This window comes from Podarcis tiliguerta, assembly GCF_965153285.1.
Source record: "Podarcis tiliguerta genome assembly, chromosome: 10".
Classification (NCBI taxonomy): domain Eukaryota; kingdom Metazoa; phylum Chordata; class Lepidosauria; order Squamata; family Lacertidae; genus Podarcis; species Podarcis tiliguerta.
Window position 1 is genome coordinate 24,255,403 of NC_139543.1, and position 19,080 is coordinate 24,274,482.

The following is a 19,080-nucleotide window of genomic DNA, read 5'->3' on the forward strand; positions in this document are numbered from 1 at the left end:
GGAGGAGAGGGTTTGGCATCAGTACATCCCCAAAGGCCCAATTCAGAGGCCTGGAGAGCGATATTTGCCCCCTGGGCCTAAGGTTTGCCACCCCTCCACTATGGGAGCAGAAGTCTTGACTTCTGTTTCACTTCTAAATGTGCTTCTCCCAGCAGTTGGTTTTTTTGAAAGCCACAGCTGACAGGATTCTTTTTAAACCACATATCACACAATATTTGTCTAGCGCAAACAACACATGTGGCAACATCGCACCTCACTTCCCACACCAGCACTTAGCAATGTGATCAATTAGCATTTAGACCTGACCTTCGTTGTTATCATTGCAGCAGCCGCCCAGATGATTCCATTGCATTCAGTGTAGGTGTCCTTTCGTTTTTCTGCTAATCTGCAGAGTATACATTTTGATGGCAATCCTACATGTTGCAGCTTCTTCAAAGGGCACAATTAAAAATGTGCCAGTAGCATGGGATATGGGCAGCAACAATGAATACAATAGGTGGAGGTTACTGTGGCCACAAAATTTCTTGGCAAGTTCCAAGTTTCAGACAACTTCTCTGCTTCTTTGATACCACATTCCAAAACACATGGTGGCAGGGGTGGCAACTTGAATAATCCCCCCCCCCATTTTTTAAATTGTTTTTCCATTTTTTTAAAACAAACAAACATATAAACGAACAACATAAATCTCAACCGTATCTAAACCAAACTTTGTATCATTGTTAAGTGACTTCCTCATATCCCCCTGGTTGAATTTCAGTGTATAACATTTTAACGGTTTTCCGAAACCTGAATTCTTAAAAAATTAACTTAAACACTTAACATCTTTCTTTCTTTCCAATTTAGCATTAAACATATTAATTCATCACATTACATATCTAAATCCTAAGACTATCTGGTATTTGCAAGCTCTTTCAAATAATTTAACTTAACATATTTAACTAAATAGTCTTTAAATTTCATCCATTCTTCCTGGTAATCCTCCTCCTTCTGATCACGGACTTTTCCAGTCAGGTTGGCCAGCTCTGAAAATTCCATCATCTTCAACTTGAATAAAATATTGTGGGGGCCCAGGTAAGCCCCACCCCACATAATCACATGATGCAGTGCACACACCCCATTTGAATGGGAATGCCCATCAACTTTGCGGGAGACCAGCCTCCTCTAATATTTTATTGTGGGGGCCGAAGCCTCCATGGCCCCTAGGAGTTGGGCCTACACATGCTGGTATCACATTGATAGGAGTGACAGAAATCCCATGCTCAACATAGTGTAGACCAAGATAACGATCCAATCCTACAACTTAGTTTGGGGCGGAAATGGCAGTCCCTGAGCTGGGCTGAGGCCACGAAGTGACAACCCACAGGGGCTTTCCGTGCCCCTAGGATAGCATCAGGCTTTTCAAGTGTAAACCACCCTGAACGGCATCATGTTAAGAGTGCAGTCTCATGTGGGCCCAGGCCACTGCCTTCTGTGGAATGAACAAAGTTACTTTACATCCAGCTCACCATATCTGCTTCATGACAGGTATGCTCTGAGCAATTGCTTTCTCTGTTCCCAGAACTGACACTTGCATAATGTCTCTAGTGGGAAATTGTAGGATCTTTGAGACCTCAGCCATATATATCAGAGCCAGGATACCTTTTATAGAACTGTTTTATATTTGTTTCTGAAACTTCCAAACAAAATTCAGAATGAGATGGGCTGTTGGATCCAATGGTTATTTTTAATTAAAAATAAAAATAAAATCGCTGATGTATCTTGAATGTCAATGTACATCCTATTATTCTGCCAGCAGATACCTTCACAAAGGTGGACAGTTTCTCTGTTCTATGGTGGCTTTTAAAGCAAGCTGATCTATTTTTCACCCGCAATCTTATGATCATTGAATGACCATTCAATGCTTTTCTCCCTACCTCTGAAATCTGAATTTCCATTGAAAAGATGATAAACTATGAACTAAAGTGCATATATCTATATCTATATCTATCTATCTATCTATCTATCTATCTATCTATCTATCCTGTATAATGATTTGAAAATACAGTGAAGACCTAGCTAGTAGTAGTTTGATTTAGGCTTTGGATGTTGAATGATATCATCAGGCTACTTTTAAAATGGAGCTCCCAGAGGTATAAAAAACAATAGATTAAAGTTAGTTGCATTTGGAAAGAGGGGGGAGGAGGATGAAAGACCAACCTCATGCCTGGCTGTGATAAGAACAGGAAGTATTCGTTTGAACAGAAGTGTTAAATGGCCATATTGTGTGCTGTTCCTGATCTCTGATGAACTCATTGTGGTTATGAAAATAAAGATAAATGGTTATGATTCCCTTTGTTATACTTTGAAGAGAGCCATCAAAAGGATCATCCGTCATGAGGTTTGGTAGTTTTAAAGTTCATAATCGCTTGATAACTGTGAACTAGGAAAGGCACTAGGAAATGACCACCATCTTAACAATAATTAAGTGTAGGGGGAAAGTTTATTTGAAGCTTACCTTTATTACGATCTGTCCCTCCCTTAATTCAGTGACTTTTAAATAACATTAAAGTGTTGGCTGTTTTACCAGAAGAATAACACAGCTGGCTATCAACTGATAAACCATAATGCAGAGTAATATATAGCTGAATGTTTTGGGTTGAGAACAAAATGTGAATATAAGCGCTAAGCTATAACACTGTAAATCTCTGTGGGAGGGTGCATAGTGGAGATGCAGCCAATGGTCCCCTAGGGATTGGTGTGACATCGGCATCCACTATCAAGTAGAGCTGCAGGAGCTTAGAAAAACCTGCCTGGTGAGCAAAAGCTCTTTAATAAAATCACATACTCCAAGCTATTAACTAAAAAGAGCCTAATTAAAGCTTCACGCTGTTCATCTTAAATATATCCAGCTGTTTCATATGTTACAGTATGTCAAAGTGGAGCATAAGCATATTTAAAAAATGAGAGCGTATAACATTTTTTGTTCAGTTTGTACCTTAGACCACCCATTCCCTCCAAAAGAGAATATCTCACCCCACTTGGAAAATGTGCTGCAAATCACAGCACATGTACAGATATATTAATTCTGTAAAACTAAAAGCACGTTTAATTTTATTTTTTTAATACAAATTCTGCTTCTTTTTGAACTCCCTAACTAGTGCATTGCTAACCATCCCCTGTTGGGATGATCAGACTTTACCTGAGAAAAGATAATTGCCTTGATAATTCCCTTCCTTTTTCTCATACTGGTAAGCTCAAGAAAATGGAAATGAAAGCCCATTAAGACAGTGATGTTGCCCATTGCTCAACCCACCTCTTAAACTGGATTGTAGAGAGATCCGTGAGGGAGCAGTAAGCATCCTAAATATCACTTAATATGGATTGTTTACTCTCCTGAACAACTTTTCGCTGTGCCATCAAGGTACCTGGGTTTTCAGTGACAAAGCTGGCTCTAAGAGCAGCCACAAGCTGTGAACCTGCTCTTTTGTGGGGCTGCAACGCTCTCCAGAGGGTTGAACCCTAATTCTCTGGACCAAGGAAAATCTACTAGAGAAGCATACCCTCCAACATCTCTCTGATGAAAATAGAGATGTTCTAGTCGTCTTCTTCTTCTTCTTCTTCTTCTTCTTCTTCTTCTTCTTCTTCTGTTTATTTATACCCCATCCATCTTACTGGGTTGCCTGGCACCCTGGCTGTCTTCCAACATATATAAAAATAATAATAAAACATTTAACATTATAAAACTTCCCTATACAGGGATGCCTTCAGAGGTCTTCTAAAGGTTTTATAGTTACTTATCTCCTTAGCTCGGGGGTCACATAACTCCATACCCTCCAACATTCCTCCAAAGAAAATGTCCTAAGGAAAAGCAGGACATTCCAGGATCACATCAGAAACTGGGATGGCTTCTGTAAATCTGGGACTGTCCCTGGAAAAGGTCTGCGGATGTGAGAGACATTTTATTCAGTTCACATTTAAAGACAACCTAATTCATACTTTCTGAAACAATACACATACTGAAAAACGGTCGTCTTCCAAGATGTACACTTCTCCAGATTTTGCACTGCATACCAAAATGTGGCTATTGAAGTATGTATAAAAATGAATTTATTAATGAAAATAATATACAACAAAATGCATGTATCAGGAAACATTTGCACTAAAATACAGATTAATTTCCATGAGGCTTTAAAAACCAATATCGAAATGTGGAAAACTGACCAGCTCACAGCTTTGTTTCTTGGAGACACGCTCCCAGCAGACAGAAGGTTGGGGGACTTTGCATCTCAAATGGTAATGGTCTAACAATGCTGTAATTTTAATATACACAAAAGTCAGAATGCCCTCATTACAAAACATTAAATTTAATGTGCCCCGTTTTAGGTATTCTTTCATTTATTTTCTGTAGTTCCAAGGTTAGTAGAGGTCTTGGCATCTCCATGCCACAAAGAGATACAGTTGTACTGCTAAATTGGTTTTATTGTCCTCTTTCACAATACATTTGCGTCTTTAAAAAGCACATAATTAGCTAAGGGATTTCATGTCTTCACTTTTAGGCAGAACAAGAAATAATAGGTTTTAGGGCAGAATTAATTCTACTGCATTCAGAATAAAGTGCATGCTATATGCATTAGCATGTTAAGGGGAATCACTGTTTTTGTCTTCTGAAAACAACAACACTGTACAATTTAATCCTGAATAATTACTGGAGCTTTATGAGCCTTCATCATTGTCCAGCTTTTTATTTCTAATCTATATGAATGACCTGTCATCTCTACTCATCAGATCATTAGGAGAGATTTATACAGATTATGAGGTGATTTATTGTGAGTCTGTTAAAATCTCTGCATGCCGCTGGTGCCTTCATTTTAAGCATGGACAACATCAGTGATTTGCCCGAGTTAAATAATTTATCACAGGAAACAAAACAGAGATTGACAAACTGGGAACCTTAAAGTGAGTAAATTAATCTAAGAGAGATTTTGTAAATTTTCCATGCACTCACCTCTGCAGTGAAAAAATAATACTGTTGCACACTGCCCCAATTCTCTGAGTGCTGCGAGATACCAGTGGTTTCAGGTGCTTAAAATGTGTTAGCTACCTGAAACTTGTCTCTCTTCCTGGGCTAGGCTGGACTGCTGGAACCAGAGCACCCTGAAAACCTACCCACTGAGCATGTGCCAATAGCTAACTTTAGGAAGAAAAGGGGGAAATAGTAGTTGCCACACTTTATGCTGGTAAATATGAACAATCTGAATTTCCAACACAAGGAATGACACCAGCATGGGTTACTTGCTGGTGAGACAAAACCTCCTGAGTCTCATGCTTGCCTGTTGTGAAGTAAGCTTTATGCTTTAAACACTGCATCCTTTCACTTCCACTTTGTGGAAGGCAAGCCTGTCAAGACATTAAAAACTAATTCAGTCGGTGGAGTGTCTTGCTGCATTGGAGTCCATGCATTTTACGGATGACTCATAATTGTTGTATCATTCAGATTAGGTGATTGAATTCCCCCCGACTTGCTCCTTCCAACATACACAAGTGTCAGGCTTCGGTGAATCAGCTTCCTTCCCCGGGGCAGTAAATAAGAAGATCAAACAAAAGGAGCGTCTTACCAGTTAGATGCTTTAATCACAGTGAGAGAGAAAAGAACACGTCTCCCTAGAAATGGCGGTGATCCCAGTTAAGCCTGGCTCCCCCCCCCGTCCCTATTAATCTTTGTCACTCCTACGTTTTGTAATCTGAGATTGTGCCCTCTGCGCTTTCTGTTCTAACACTCTCTGAGCTCTCCGTGTCTTTGGGGAAGGGGGGGTGAATGCTTTCCAGAGACAGTGAATCTGTTAACTCTCTCTCTCTCCCAGTGCTTCTTCCCCATCCAGTATTTCCCAGCTTCTGCCTTCTGAACTGTGCCCCTCTGCAAACCACTGCTCCAAATCTATACTGTCCTCCTGCTCCTGGGGAGATTCAGGATCAGCGGGAGGGTCTGGCTCCCACCATTCTTCCTCAGTGCAGCCCTCCTCAGCCCGGTCCCTGACAACAAGTGAATACGTGACCAGTGTGAGAGGAAAGAGATTAGGCATTCTTACCTGTACAGCTGGCTTTGCGTAATTGCGTGCCTTGAAATACTCATGGTTGTATTCAGCCTCTGCATAATTTTTCATTTTAATTAAATCACTTTCAAATACTCCAAAGCAGAAGCAAAAGGAGGTGACCTGGATATCTGGTTGGGTTAGATCCGTTGTGATGAACAATTTGTGCTGCGGTCAAAAGTACCTTATGTAATCCTACAGGATAAAAAAAAAAAGCATCAACGGCAAGCACACCATCTCCAGGACACAATAACTCTGCTTGAATGCAAAGGTTTCTGAAATCTCTGCATTTATATTGAATAATTTTCCTCCTCTCTTCAATCATTAATTTTTTCTTTCATTTCAGTAATATATGTACATGGACAGAGTACAGCAAATTTTATACATTCAGCATCACTATCTGTGGCGAAAATCTTTTTGAAATCCCAAGAATGGTCAGGTCTCTTTACTCTGTAAATATAGCCAGTGCTGTTTTTCTAGAAAAAGAGGTGCTGGAACTCTCAATGAACACCTCCCTCGTTCTCTTAGAATAGCAATGGCACCCACCTTTGAGGTGCTAGAACTGAGTTTTGGTGAGTTTCAGCTGAAAAAAAAGCCCTAAATATAGAAGCCTGAGCATAGTTTTACTGGTCCTTCCCCCCCCCCCCAATTTTGTAAGACATTAAGACCACATTGACAACATATGAATGAATGAATCTTTATTTGTGTCAGCCATCGGCCATAACAATAAAATAACAACACCATATACAAAGAATAGAAATAAAAAGTCAGTTATATAAAATACAATTTAAGGTTATGAATCCATAGTCAAATAGTGGATCTTATTCTAATTGCCCCAGCTAGAAACCTTGCACATTAGCAACATATGTTTAAAGTACAATGGCTTCCTCCAAAGCATTCTAGGAGCTGAAGTCTGTTAAAAGGGTTGGGTTGGGGTGAGCTGTCCTGTTTCACTCCCTGAGGTAAAATAGGAAGGTGCCGACCCACTGCCAAATATCCCCCCTGCAAAAGACGCCCTACCTGGGTTGCAAGGCAGTGATGGGTTCCAGCAAGATCTTACGAGATCTTGCAGAGCTCTTGTGAGATGTCATGGAACGCACTAGATCGTGAGAAATGTCCATAAGATCTCACTGGGAAGCACTGCAACTTCTCCAACATAGACAGAGGCAGTGGGGTGCCCATGGAGACGCTGCCTCTTGGTCTTCTGCCACCTGAGGCAACTGCCTCAGCCTGCCTCATGGACCTGGTACTGAGAGTTGTTAGGAGACCCATTTCTCTCTCCCAGAGCTATAATTTCCAAAGTGGTTCAACAATCAATCCCTCTTTAAGGGGGTCTCTGGGAACTGTAGCCCTGTGAGAGAAATAGGGGTGTCCTAGCAACGGTCAGCACCTTTAACAAACTGCCACTCCCAGAATTCTTTGGGTGAAGCCTGACTGCTCAAAGTGGTATCATAGTAATTCAAATATGTAATGTGAATGTGGCCTATATTTTACTATATTTTATAGGCACCGTCAATTTGAATGGATGCAATTGGGACTTCCTCTTTTTCTCTGCATTTGTGCCCTCCCCAAATCTGCTCTGCAATGCCTCCGCTAGAGCAGATTTGGGGGGGGGGGGAGATGCAGGGGAAGAGAGAACGGAAAAGTCTTACTGCACCAATGCAAGTCCATGCGGGATCAAATTCATCCAGTGCTTTACCAACTGCACTGGCTCCCAGTGGAGTACAGGGTCAGGTTTAAGGTGATGGTTTTGACCTTTAAAGCTCTGTGCGGCCTAGGACCCACATACTTAAGGGACGGCCTATCCTGGTATGCCCCGCGGAGGACCTTAAGGTCCACAAATGACAACATTTTGGAGATCCCAAGTCGCAAGGTGGTTAGGTTGGTCTCAACTAGGGCCAGGGCCTTTTCAGTACTGGCCCTGACTTGGTGGAACACTCTGTCACAAGAGACTAGGGCCCTGCGGGACTTGACATCTTTCCGCAGGGCCTGCAAGACAGAGCTGTTCCGCCTGGCCTTTGGTTTGGACTCAGTCTGACCCTTATGTTTCCCTCCCCTTATGGTTTTGACTTTTAAATTGCATTAAAAAAAATTTTTTTTCTTTTTCTTTCCCCCCCTATTATGTTTTTACTGAAATTTTATTGGTGTTAGCCACCCTGAGCCTGGCTCTGGCTGGGGAGGGCGGGGTATAAATTATATTATTATTATTATTATTATTATCCGGATCTCATCCCATGTGATTTTAAAACAGAACATCCTAGCTATTGTTGATGACTGGTTGTTCACAAACTTGAACTGAGGCTGGGCTTTAAACTCTGGAGGAATGAAGATTCTTAGAAACATTTATGTGCGTTCCTCAAAACCTTCTGCGTCATTCACTCTTGTTCCACTTTGGTGAGTTTCTTATTTTACCGAAGATTTAGAACTGATTTAAAACTGATGCATGTGCATAGAAAAATAGTGGCACAAAATGCTCCTGGACCTCAATATGCAATTTGGCCACCTGTCATGAATGCTTTAGCTGAGATTCCTGCATTGCAGGGGGTTAGACTAGATGATCCTTGGATCCTTTCCAACTCTACGATTCTATGAGCCTATTAAAATATCCATGCATTTTACTGCAGTCACCTCCCTGGCTTGCTTGGTTTGTGATGGCAGGGACTTTTCCACATCTAAATATGCAGACTTTTAAGCATTTAAATATGTGATCTTTTCCCTGAATTCCGAAGCGCTACATTCTAGTGAGCCCTGTATCATGTTCTTTCCAGTTGTTTCTTTCTGTATTTTAGAACAGCACATTCAAATATGGAATTTTGTCTACATGCATTTTGCTGGGAGATGGCTGGTCTTTATACTGCTGGCAGGAAACGGTCTAGCTCATCTGAAGAGATGATATATGTTTCATGTCTTGAATATCAAAAAACATACAAGAAGCAATATCAGGGAATTCACTGTGGAGCTGCTGCTTATTTTAAAGACTAGCAGCAAAAATCTTGATGCTTATAATTCTCACTCAAGTCGTAAACCGCACCTATGCGTCTTGGGATATACTAGAGTTAAATGAATACAATAAAAGAAAGTATGTATCTATGGGACATTTACATAAGCTGACAATGTGGTTCTCACAGTGAAATATTTATTTATTTATTTATTCTATTCCTATTCCGCCCTTCATCCGAGGAACACAGGGTGCTTTACAATATAAAAACATGCACAACATAGTAACAATCAAGTCAGCTCTGCCGTCTCCCACACCTGTCTGGGATTGGGCACAATATCGTTAAAGAAAATGCTGTCAGGTAATCCATTTGAGATCGAAACTTCATGTTTGGATGAATTAGGTTAGCAGTAGCTTTAATAGAATAAGGAAAACTCTGATCCTAAACCTTCTCTGCCTTGAGGCTATGACCATTCATGAGAAAGGCTTTGGAAGTAAACCCCAAAGAAAAATCCAAACCCTCTGCCTTGCTGGGCATCTTCAGGAGCAGAAAAGGCTATGGAGTAAACTCTACACAAATCTAGAGTGGAGTCCCTAAAATGGTTGGATGACAACTTGTGCGCCTCCTTCCGGCAACTCCCACAGTTAAGCCAAACATATTGCTCTGCTCTCCTTTGGACCACATCATGAGAAGAGAATTGCTGCTATGACCAAAGGCCCCTCTAAGTCTAGAAGCCTCTTCCTCACATCTGGCTGCCCAGATGCCTCTAGGAAGAAGACAAGCAAGACATGAAGGGCCATGGTTCAGTGGTAGAGCATCTCAAATTGAATCCCTGGCATCTTTAGATGGGACTGTAAATGTCCCCAGTCTGAAACCCCAGATAACCATCAGATGTCAGTATAAACAATGAAGACCTAGATGGACCAATGGCTTTATTTAATATAAAGCATATTGCTATCTAAGCAATTATCATCCCATGTTGCTCCCCCAAACGGATATTCAGTGGTATCCGGCCAGTGAATATTGATGGTCTATTTAACCATCATGGAGTCTATACTTCATGAATTTCTCTAATAATCTTTGAAAACCATGTCCGCACAGTCATGATTTTTGGCACCTGTGTCTGTGTAGACACAATTTTTGGCACTGCAGAAGTGAGTCGCCACTCCGCACTGCGCTGGTTTAGCACAGTGCACGGGGACTTGCCGAGCGGGTGGCTCGTGGGCCGTTTAAACGACCCCCGTGGGCCACTTGTGGCCCATGGGCTGCAGGTTGAAAACCCCTGGCTTAAGCTTTCACCACTGTAAATAATTTGTGTCTCATCTGCAAACTTAGCCACCTGATTTCAGATCATTTATGAATACATTCCTTATTTGTTATGACCATTACTGTATTTACTCAAATCTAATGCTCACCTTTTTTGGTCAAATGGTGTTGCGAAATTTAAGGTACGTATTAGATTCAATGGCACATTTACATTCACCAGCAAATATTTTTTGGTTTCAAGGTTCTGAAAATTGAGGTGCGCATTAGATTTGATGGCACATTGGACTTGAGTAAATATGGTATTTTTTGGTAATAAGCTATTGCACTATTACTATTATGGTAATCGTGCTATTGCATTATCATTTATCTCTCCTTTCCATTACAGGGATGGGATCTGAGTTTATGAGTCCGACCTTATACTATCCAATTTAAGCTACTTTTTGTGAAATAATAATATAAAAATAAAAATGCAATATTGACTAGAATGGATTTTTTTCTGTGCTTATTTCCCATTCTGGTCAATATATCACTAATATACCATCTCTATGGGTTGTACCTGAATAAAATATAATCTACAAAAGTTTTAAAGATTATTCCTCGATTAATGGTAGTCTATTAATCTCAGTTATTTATTGGTATAATAAGCTTAAGGCTGCACTGTACATTATAAAATGTGGGGAACAATCTTAATAACATTCCATAAGGATTAATAGGTGTTTACCATATCCATGCTAACCTTTCCACAATAGATTTATGATTTCTTATTAGATTATCATCTGTAAATCTGAAAGATTTATATGAATGCTATAATATTCAGGTCTAGGAACGAAGGATCTTAAGCAGTGTTTTCATAAATCACGGTTGTTTGATTACTATTGGCCAGAAATACTTTCTGATCAAGATCTGTAGCTTACATTACTGTTTGGGGAGGAAGACTGTCACAACATCTCTGAGACTAAAATGAAAGCCATCCATCAGACACGGATGCAAGCAGTGATTATATTTCTTACCATTTAAAACTCAGTACTTTTTAATTAGTAGCCTGCAATATCTGATAGTTTTCTTTTAAGGCTATCAATCCAAAATTATATCCTCAGGCTTAATAATAAATTAATTTTATTATTTATTTCTCCAGGCTTAGCTGGAATAGACAATTATAAAGTCTGAAAGGGTGAAGCTTGCTCTTGGTGGCGCCCCAGTCTGTGATATTAAGCAGAAATGAACCAAGAACATTTATTATTATTATTATTATTATTATTATTATTATTATTATTATTATTATTCCCCGCCCTCCCCAGCCAAGGCTGGGCTCACTGTGTGGGCAACTGTTGTCCATTTTGCTCCAGCAAGGTTGGCCATTTACACATCGCCGAAAAAGAAGAGAAGAGAGGTCACATATATGCATAAAATCAGCCCATGCAGATGCAAATGCATTCATAAAAATTAAGAATAATTCCTGACATTTTAATAGAAATACATTCTGGGAAAGCCTTTAACCAGGTGATCTGGGTGCCTGCTCAGTTTGCTGTCTGAACGCCAACTGTTGAAAGCCAAATTCAGGGCTCCTGCTCCTCTTACTTAATGTTGTTTATCTTTAAAATGAACGTTGACCAGACAGGCCTCCTCTGTAAAGTAGCACAGATGGCCCCCAAATAAACCCATTTGCCAGAGCCTAGATTGTTCCTAGTCATAGTTGCTAGGCCTGCAAGGAATAGGCTATGTGCCAAAATTTACCGAGTCATCTTCAAGTTGCCCTCCTAGGCAACTCCAGCTTCTAGTGATCTCTTGAAAGTATTTTCAAATTTTGAAATGTAGCTGGCTAAAAAGAGGGGGGTGGGGATGAAGAGAGGTGAGAAAGAAGCGTGCATGAGAGAGCATTCAACATGGAGGGCAAAGAATGGCTCTTTCCCTCAGCACAAAGAGATTCTTGGGGTACTGTAGGAAGCTACTGATACTGAGAGATGATTGGTCTATTGAGCTCAATGTTTTCTACACTGACTTGTACTAGATATCCCCACTATATTTTGAGGGACTGAGAATAAAATAATGAAGGCGTGCCCCCCCTTCAGATTCATACCCACAAACACTGTGACAGTGATCACAGACACAAAAATGAAGGCAGATTTGTATTACTTTTGTGCATAGATTGTAGCTTTAATTTTTTTTAAGTTTAGAATATCTTAAAGGGCCTATGATGCGTTCTGAAATATGATATGATAAGATTCAATATGATTAAGATTCAAAATCATGGGCTGGATTTTCTATGTTATTTCACTAACACACACACACACACTTACATGCATATTTTACCTAGTATAGGCATTTTGTACAAGTTACTTGGTTGGAAAACCGCATTGCAAAATTCAGAAATGTGCAGATTTTGACAGACAGCTGTGTTTTGGTTTTACATAACAGTAGTTTGGAAAGTGTTTGCCTTAAATGTGAAGTGACTGTACTGCGTTGTGCTATATATGAGGATATAAGTGGAAACTGAATAGCAGAGGCAGAGGGAAAATGTTATTTCCTAGTTTGGAACTAGAAAACCTAGTTTGTATCATTATTTTTGTGTGCTCCATCAGCAAATATGGAAAAAAGGGACCTAAATTATATCACTTTCTCATTTCTTGCCTCATAATTCTAAGAACCTAGTACTCAAACATTTCTACCCAACTATATTTTAAACATCACGCCATTATGGTTCTTCTCATTTCCTCTAAGTTTTTTGTATTTATGTATTTCCTTCACTTCTCCTTGCAAATACCATATTTTTAAAACATTACTGTTACCTATTTTTTTTATAAAAACTGTAAAAATGAATGAACGCCCATGAAGAAATTATAAGTATGATTTCCCATGATTTGTGGTATTAAAAATGATTGTGCCCAACAAACATATTGGTGTTCATTTATGAAGGAAGCAGAGATGCTTGACCACCTTATTTTATAGTGGTGGATATGATGATGAAGTTAAGTAAAAACTTCATTTTTTTAAATATGATTTTTATTGAAATTTACAATCACCAACCCCCACCACCCACCACCAAAACATCACATCTTGTTACATGCATCCGACTTTGTGTTTCATAGATCCATTAGCTTCTGTTCTTCCCTTCCACCAGTTTTCCTATTCCATTCTATAGTTTACAGATTCTTTAATTATAAATTATGCCATGACATGAGAATTATTTCAATCCTGCCAACGTTTTCATATTTGTACCATTATCACTTATATAAACCATAAAAGTACCAAAAAAGAATGGAGTAAATTTATAGTTAAGTAAAAACTTCAAAGCAGCTGGAGATTCTCAGCAGACAGAAGGAACAAACAAAGAAATGAAACTATTGATCAACCTACTAATTAGTATTGCTCTAATTGGAAAATGTTCTTATTTTTTACTAATAGATTTATATGGATGCTTTGCCATTGTCTATGCATTTTTGTACACAATACTCGGCTCTAGAGAACTGCATTGCAAAATTCAGATGCCTGAATGTTTTAAGGATGTCTGTGATCTGGTTGACATATTGTAAACAGAAAATGTGAATTTGGTGAGTTCACTTTTTCATGTGAACTGAATTGAGTCCCCTCCCCCCAATCACTAATTAATATCTATCTATCAAGTGAAAAGAAGAGCAGCCTAGTATCTCATAAATGAATGAGCAGGGATCTAAAACTGGGAATCTGGGGGCTCTGGCTTGTCTGGGAGAAAGATTCCCTTTTGCCTCCCCTGTGGATGGTAGAAAGTCATAAAAATGCAAAACTCCAAAACTTTGTTAGGAATTTGATTAAGGACAATGACAAAAGCATCTCTACTGATAACTATCCATATATATATAAAGACATGTTGTTCTATATGGCTCATTGACTGAGAGACAAGGATTTTCTTTTCCCTACCACTATTATGGAAAATATTGATCGCAAGCACTCAGCAAAGGCAGCCATTCTTCCCAAACTCTCCAGAGCTTTTTTTTTTTAAAAAAAAAGTCACTTCAGCTCTCCTTTTCAGCCTGCTTTTTCAAGAGTATTTCCTTTTATCTGGTACTGTTTTTCACATGGCTACTTTAATTTGATGTACAAAGTAAGTTAGAAAAATCTTGTGACCTTGCCATTGAAGATGAATGACACGACCTAAATTGTTTTCATTGTCAATAGTGAGAAACATTTTGGCAACACTTCCCTTCCACTGTCCCCCCAAAAATCACTTTGTCTGGAAACTGCCATTAGTACCCACTTTGGTTTCCAAAATCACGCTGGCAGGATATTTTTTAAACGTCGAATGAAATGATCCGATGTGAAAGATCATCAGTAAGTTCAATATTCTAGGACAGGATTTCACTAACATTGAATAACTCCGATCTCACCTCATGATGAGTAATTGTGTCATTATTCCTAAGTAAAAATAGTAGCCTGACCCATTACATAATTTTAAAAGAACATGGCAGAAATATTGCAGACATTTCAGGCTAAAACTAAACATTTATTTTTTTGGTGTACACACTTGCTGATCGTTAGAAATTGCAGTACCATGACAAATAGATTGCTTTAAAATTATGTTAAAGACTGTCATTATTTTGGAATGACCTCATAGCATGACAAAATAAACTTTGCTACAGTTTATAACTTCCTATAATGAATGTTGCTATACCTTGAGTTACCTAGCTTGATAGTATCCTGGAATACACTATTTGTGCCTATAAAATTAATAGCCCAATCAAACCAGCTTTAACCTAAGTATTTCAGTTTAAATCCAACTTCAGGAACAGCCCCAAAAGAAGTAAAATTGAGTGGTTTGTGTCAAATTAGTGTTTGCAGAGCTTCTGAGGCAACCCCCCCCCCTTCAGTGCCAACATCCATACTATTCTGAAGTGGTCTTCTCTGGAGAGGGGGGTTTTCTCTGAGGGGTTTGCAGCGGGGCGGTTAAGTTGCCAAAGTTCATTTCAGTCCCTGTTCCTCTGACAAAGGATTTGCCAGCTCAAAATGTTTCTTTTCACTCGAGATACACTAATGATACTGGAGGTAAACATCCAATTATCTTGACCCATTTCAGTCTGAGTTCAGACGTGGGTTGGAGATAAAATTGGCATTGGAAACTCTCGTGTATGACTTTATTTAGGAGAGAGCTAGGGAATGCCTCCCTGGTGCTGTTGTTTGATATACTGTATCCTTGTGGCTCATCTCTGTGAATGGGGAATTGGTGGCACTGGGCTTCCATGCTTCCACTCCTATTTATGGGATTATGTTATTTGCACTCTATGGAGTTGTATTGTGGGATGCTGTAAAGAACTAGTTTGTCCCCACTGCTGTTTAATATCTATATGCAGCTGCTGGGAGTGGCCACTAGGAGATTTGGAATACGAAGGTTCGAGTGACACCTAGTATGTGTCTCTGTTACATCTGAATCAGGAGAGGCTGTAAATTTTATTAACTGGTGGCTGAGGGCAGTTGTGGGCTCAATGAGGCCCCCAAAGCTAAGACTGAATTCTGGCAAGAGGGAGAATTTGTGGGTTAGCAGCTCCCAGGATTTGAGGAATTTAGCAGTTCTGTGTAGGGTTACACCGAATGTGAAGGAACGTATACATATGTATATACTGCAGGCCCATGTAACCTCAGTGACAAAGATCACCTATTATGATCATCAACTGGTATGCCAACTATACCTTTTCATACACTGATAGTCTCACAATTGGGCCACTGCAATATCCTTTAGGTGGGCTTCCCATGAGGTTGTTCTGGAAGCTACAGCTGGTGCAGAATACTAAGGTCAGGTTGCTGAGTGGAACATCTGACCATTCACATATTGCACCTGAGCTGAGGGAACAAGTTTTCCACAATGTATGTGTGGCCATTGAGAAAATTGTCTGATGAAGTCTGCTAGACCCTGTGGGTCACAGGTGGGCTGCATATTGGAACTTATCAGACCATGACAGATTAAGGATGAAACTGCGTATCTTAGTATGTATTTCTTATTTGTTTGAGAAAAGTTCAATAGAAACAACAGATGAAACTGGAATATCTTATTCAAGTATGCTACAATGAAGCTAGTGGTTTTGACATTATGACATGAGCAACTTTTCCAAAATAACTCTCAAGTCTTATCTGTTGACAGTGTTTCAGAGAAAACAAGGCCTACTTGATTAGTCTTTCTAAATATATCTTCCTAATGAAGTAGCATTGGTTATTGTTCCTCAGGATGACTGAAATGAGAAATTCTCTTACCAAAATATGCACAAATATTCATGGAAAGAATTATGTTTCCTTTCATCATATACATATATGTGCAAAATATGAATAACAGCATGTCAACAGTGCTGTTGAAGCAGAAAAGCTTTGTTTGGAAAGAAAATGCCCCCAATGTGTCAATATGAACTTGGATTCCAACATATGCAAACATTTGATATTCTTTTTTTGCCTTAAATGTTTAGAAAGTAACAGGATGATAAAAAAATCTTAGGAAATGTGTGCATGAAAAAGAATTAAGACATATAGTGCTCTCTCTCTCTCTCTCTCTCTCTCTCTCTCTCTGCTGAAATAAACAAAATGACCTTCTGGTGCAAAGACACTGATCATGGGCAAGGGACCCTTCAGCACAATTGTTAAAAAATAATATTTCTAGCCTGGTAGTTACAGACTTCAGTGACACCATTAAAAACCACCTGAGTGGCATTTGTGTTAAATGAAACACCTAAGATCCTTTTCAGGAGATAGGGCCCCTTCCATACGAAATAGTAAGGAAATAAATATTCAAATGGAAAAAGAAAGAATTACACACACAACACATATACATGAAAATATCTCATTGTACATAGATAAGTCAACAGACAAACATACAACACATTTATAGAAAACTAATCATTGTCCTGGCAGTTAGTACAGTTCGTATTTATTTATTTATTTTAATGTGATTTTTTTTGTTCAGGTTCCTACTAGCACTACTAATATGAAATGGGACAGAATAATATTATGGATGAACCCATGCAAAAGTGATATTGGGTGGTATTCAGTAAAGTCACACTCAGAGATCAACAAACACGAGTGGCTTAAGTCAATTTATTTCAGTGGGTCTACTTTGAATACAACTTAGTTGGATACAACTTGCAGACCAAAAATCTTTTGAGGAAATCTGTTTCATTCATTTGACATGTGGACTACCTGAAAAGCAACCTCTTCAGGTTATTATTTAAACACACAGCTCATTTTAATTGTTCATCAAGGCTGAGCTTCAGCACCACCAGTTGGGTTTTGTTTGTTTGTTTTTGTTTTGCTTTAGAACTGTTCATACTACATACAGCCCTTTCAACAAAGGTTGTGCTGTAAGCTGGACATATGGCTCTTAAAAAACAAAAACAAAAAAACAGGGGTTTGGATACGCTCATGTCTTTGTCTTGTGCACCTCACTAATCATGCATCAGAACATATGGGTCAGCCTTCTTCTTCAAAACAAAACTTTACTTCAGAAATATAACCTTCAAAAGAGTGATTGCTCCACAGAATTCACAAAGATCAAGTTTCTCAAGTGCCGCCCCTGCTATCAAATACAGCAGCATCACAAACAGTCTGTGCTAAACACAACCTTTCCTTCAGCTAAACCTTCCCACAGATATCTGGCAAGGTCCACAATTAATGTGCTTTCTGCAGTTCTTTGGAATCAGTATTTCTCCCACATTAGTCGGCATGGCTCTTTTCAGTCACCTCTCTATTCAATATATCAAAGCAGCTATTAGGAAACACTTGCTACCTTGAGATCATGTCCTTTGCATGCTTCAGTTCTCCTGTGAGAGAATACATCTTCCCTTCTTCTGATGTCTCTCACAGTGACAGCATTTTTCACTCGGAGGCAACTAGTATGCACTTTAACATGCAGAGGCAAGAAGCAAGCACTTTACGTCATTTTAAATATAGAGACATCCTGCCCAGGCGACTGTGTGAGCTGCAAACAAATTCCTAAGTACTTTGTGGGGTGGGGAGAAAGAGAGACTTGTGCATCAATCAAAAGTATCATGGCAGTAAAAATAGGTCAGTGAGACCTAATTATACCAACTGAAAACATATAGCCAAAGCAACTGTTCACGCTGACGTGAACCTTGCAGAAGCATTTAGGTTTGCTTTTATTTTCCCCAAAACAACAAAAAATATACACGTCAGGGGGTGTGGAGGAAACAAGATTAGGAAATCCCACTATAGCGCATTTGTTCTTGTTTCTTTTCTTTTGTGCTGGGCTGTTCTCATTCTGTGACACCAGTCTGAGCCATTGGAAGCACAAGATGCACATGAACTGAGCTGAGACATCGAAGCCAGCCCTTGCAGAATTCACTTCAGAGCCTGAATGGGTCACACTGGAAGGTCAAAAATGGAAGCAGGAGCTGCCACCTTGACCTGCCAGGGGAAGAGGTTTCTAAACTAAACTAAAGGGGAAAGAAAAGGGAGAATCTGAAATATGACCTTCATTATAATGAATAAATGAATGCTGGATGGTAATCAAAGTGTAATAGGAACAGAAGGGCAGCAGACATTGGGTGTTGTCATATCTACCTCTCAGGCTTTAGGGAATCGGCTTCCTACTCTGTGGCAGTAAATAAGAAGTTCAAATGAAAGGAACGTCTTACCAGTTAGATAATTTAATAATCACAGTGAGAGACAAAAGAACACGTCTCCCAAGAATGGTGGTGCTCCCAATTAAGGCTCACTCCCCCCTCCATCCCTATTAATGGACGTCACTCCACGTCTTGTAATCTGATCTTGTATCCTCTGTGCTTTCTGTTCTGAGACTTTCTGAGCTCTTCGCGACCTTGGGGAGGGCGGCGGAGGAA

General features: G+C 39.5%; 1 long non-coding RNA gene across 1 annotated transcript; it reads right to left on the reverse strand.

Annotated features, from left to right (window-relative positions):
* Positions 1-4,071: 4,071 nt before the first annotated feature.
* Positions 4,072-6,263, reverse strand: LOC310658575. Its single transcript, XR_014502374.1, has 2 exons — positions 6,066-6,263; positions 4,072-4,289 (listed from the first exon to the last, which is right to left on the reverse strand). It is a non-coding gene; the product is annotated as an uncharacterized lncRNA (long non-coding RNA).
* Between the last annotated feature and the right edge of the window lie 12,817 nt (positions 6,264-19,080).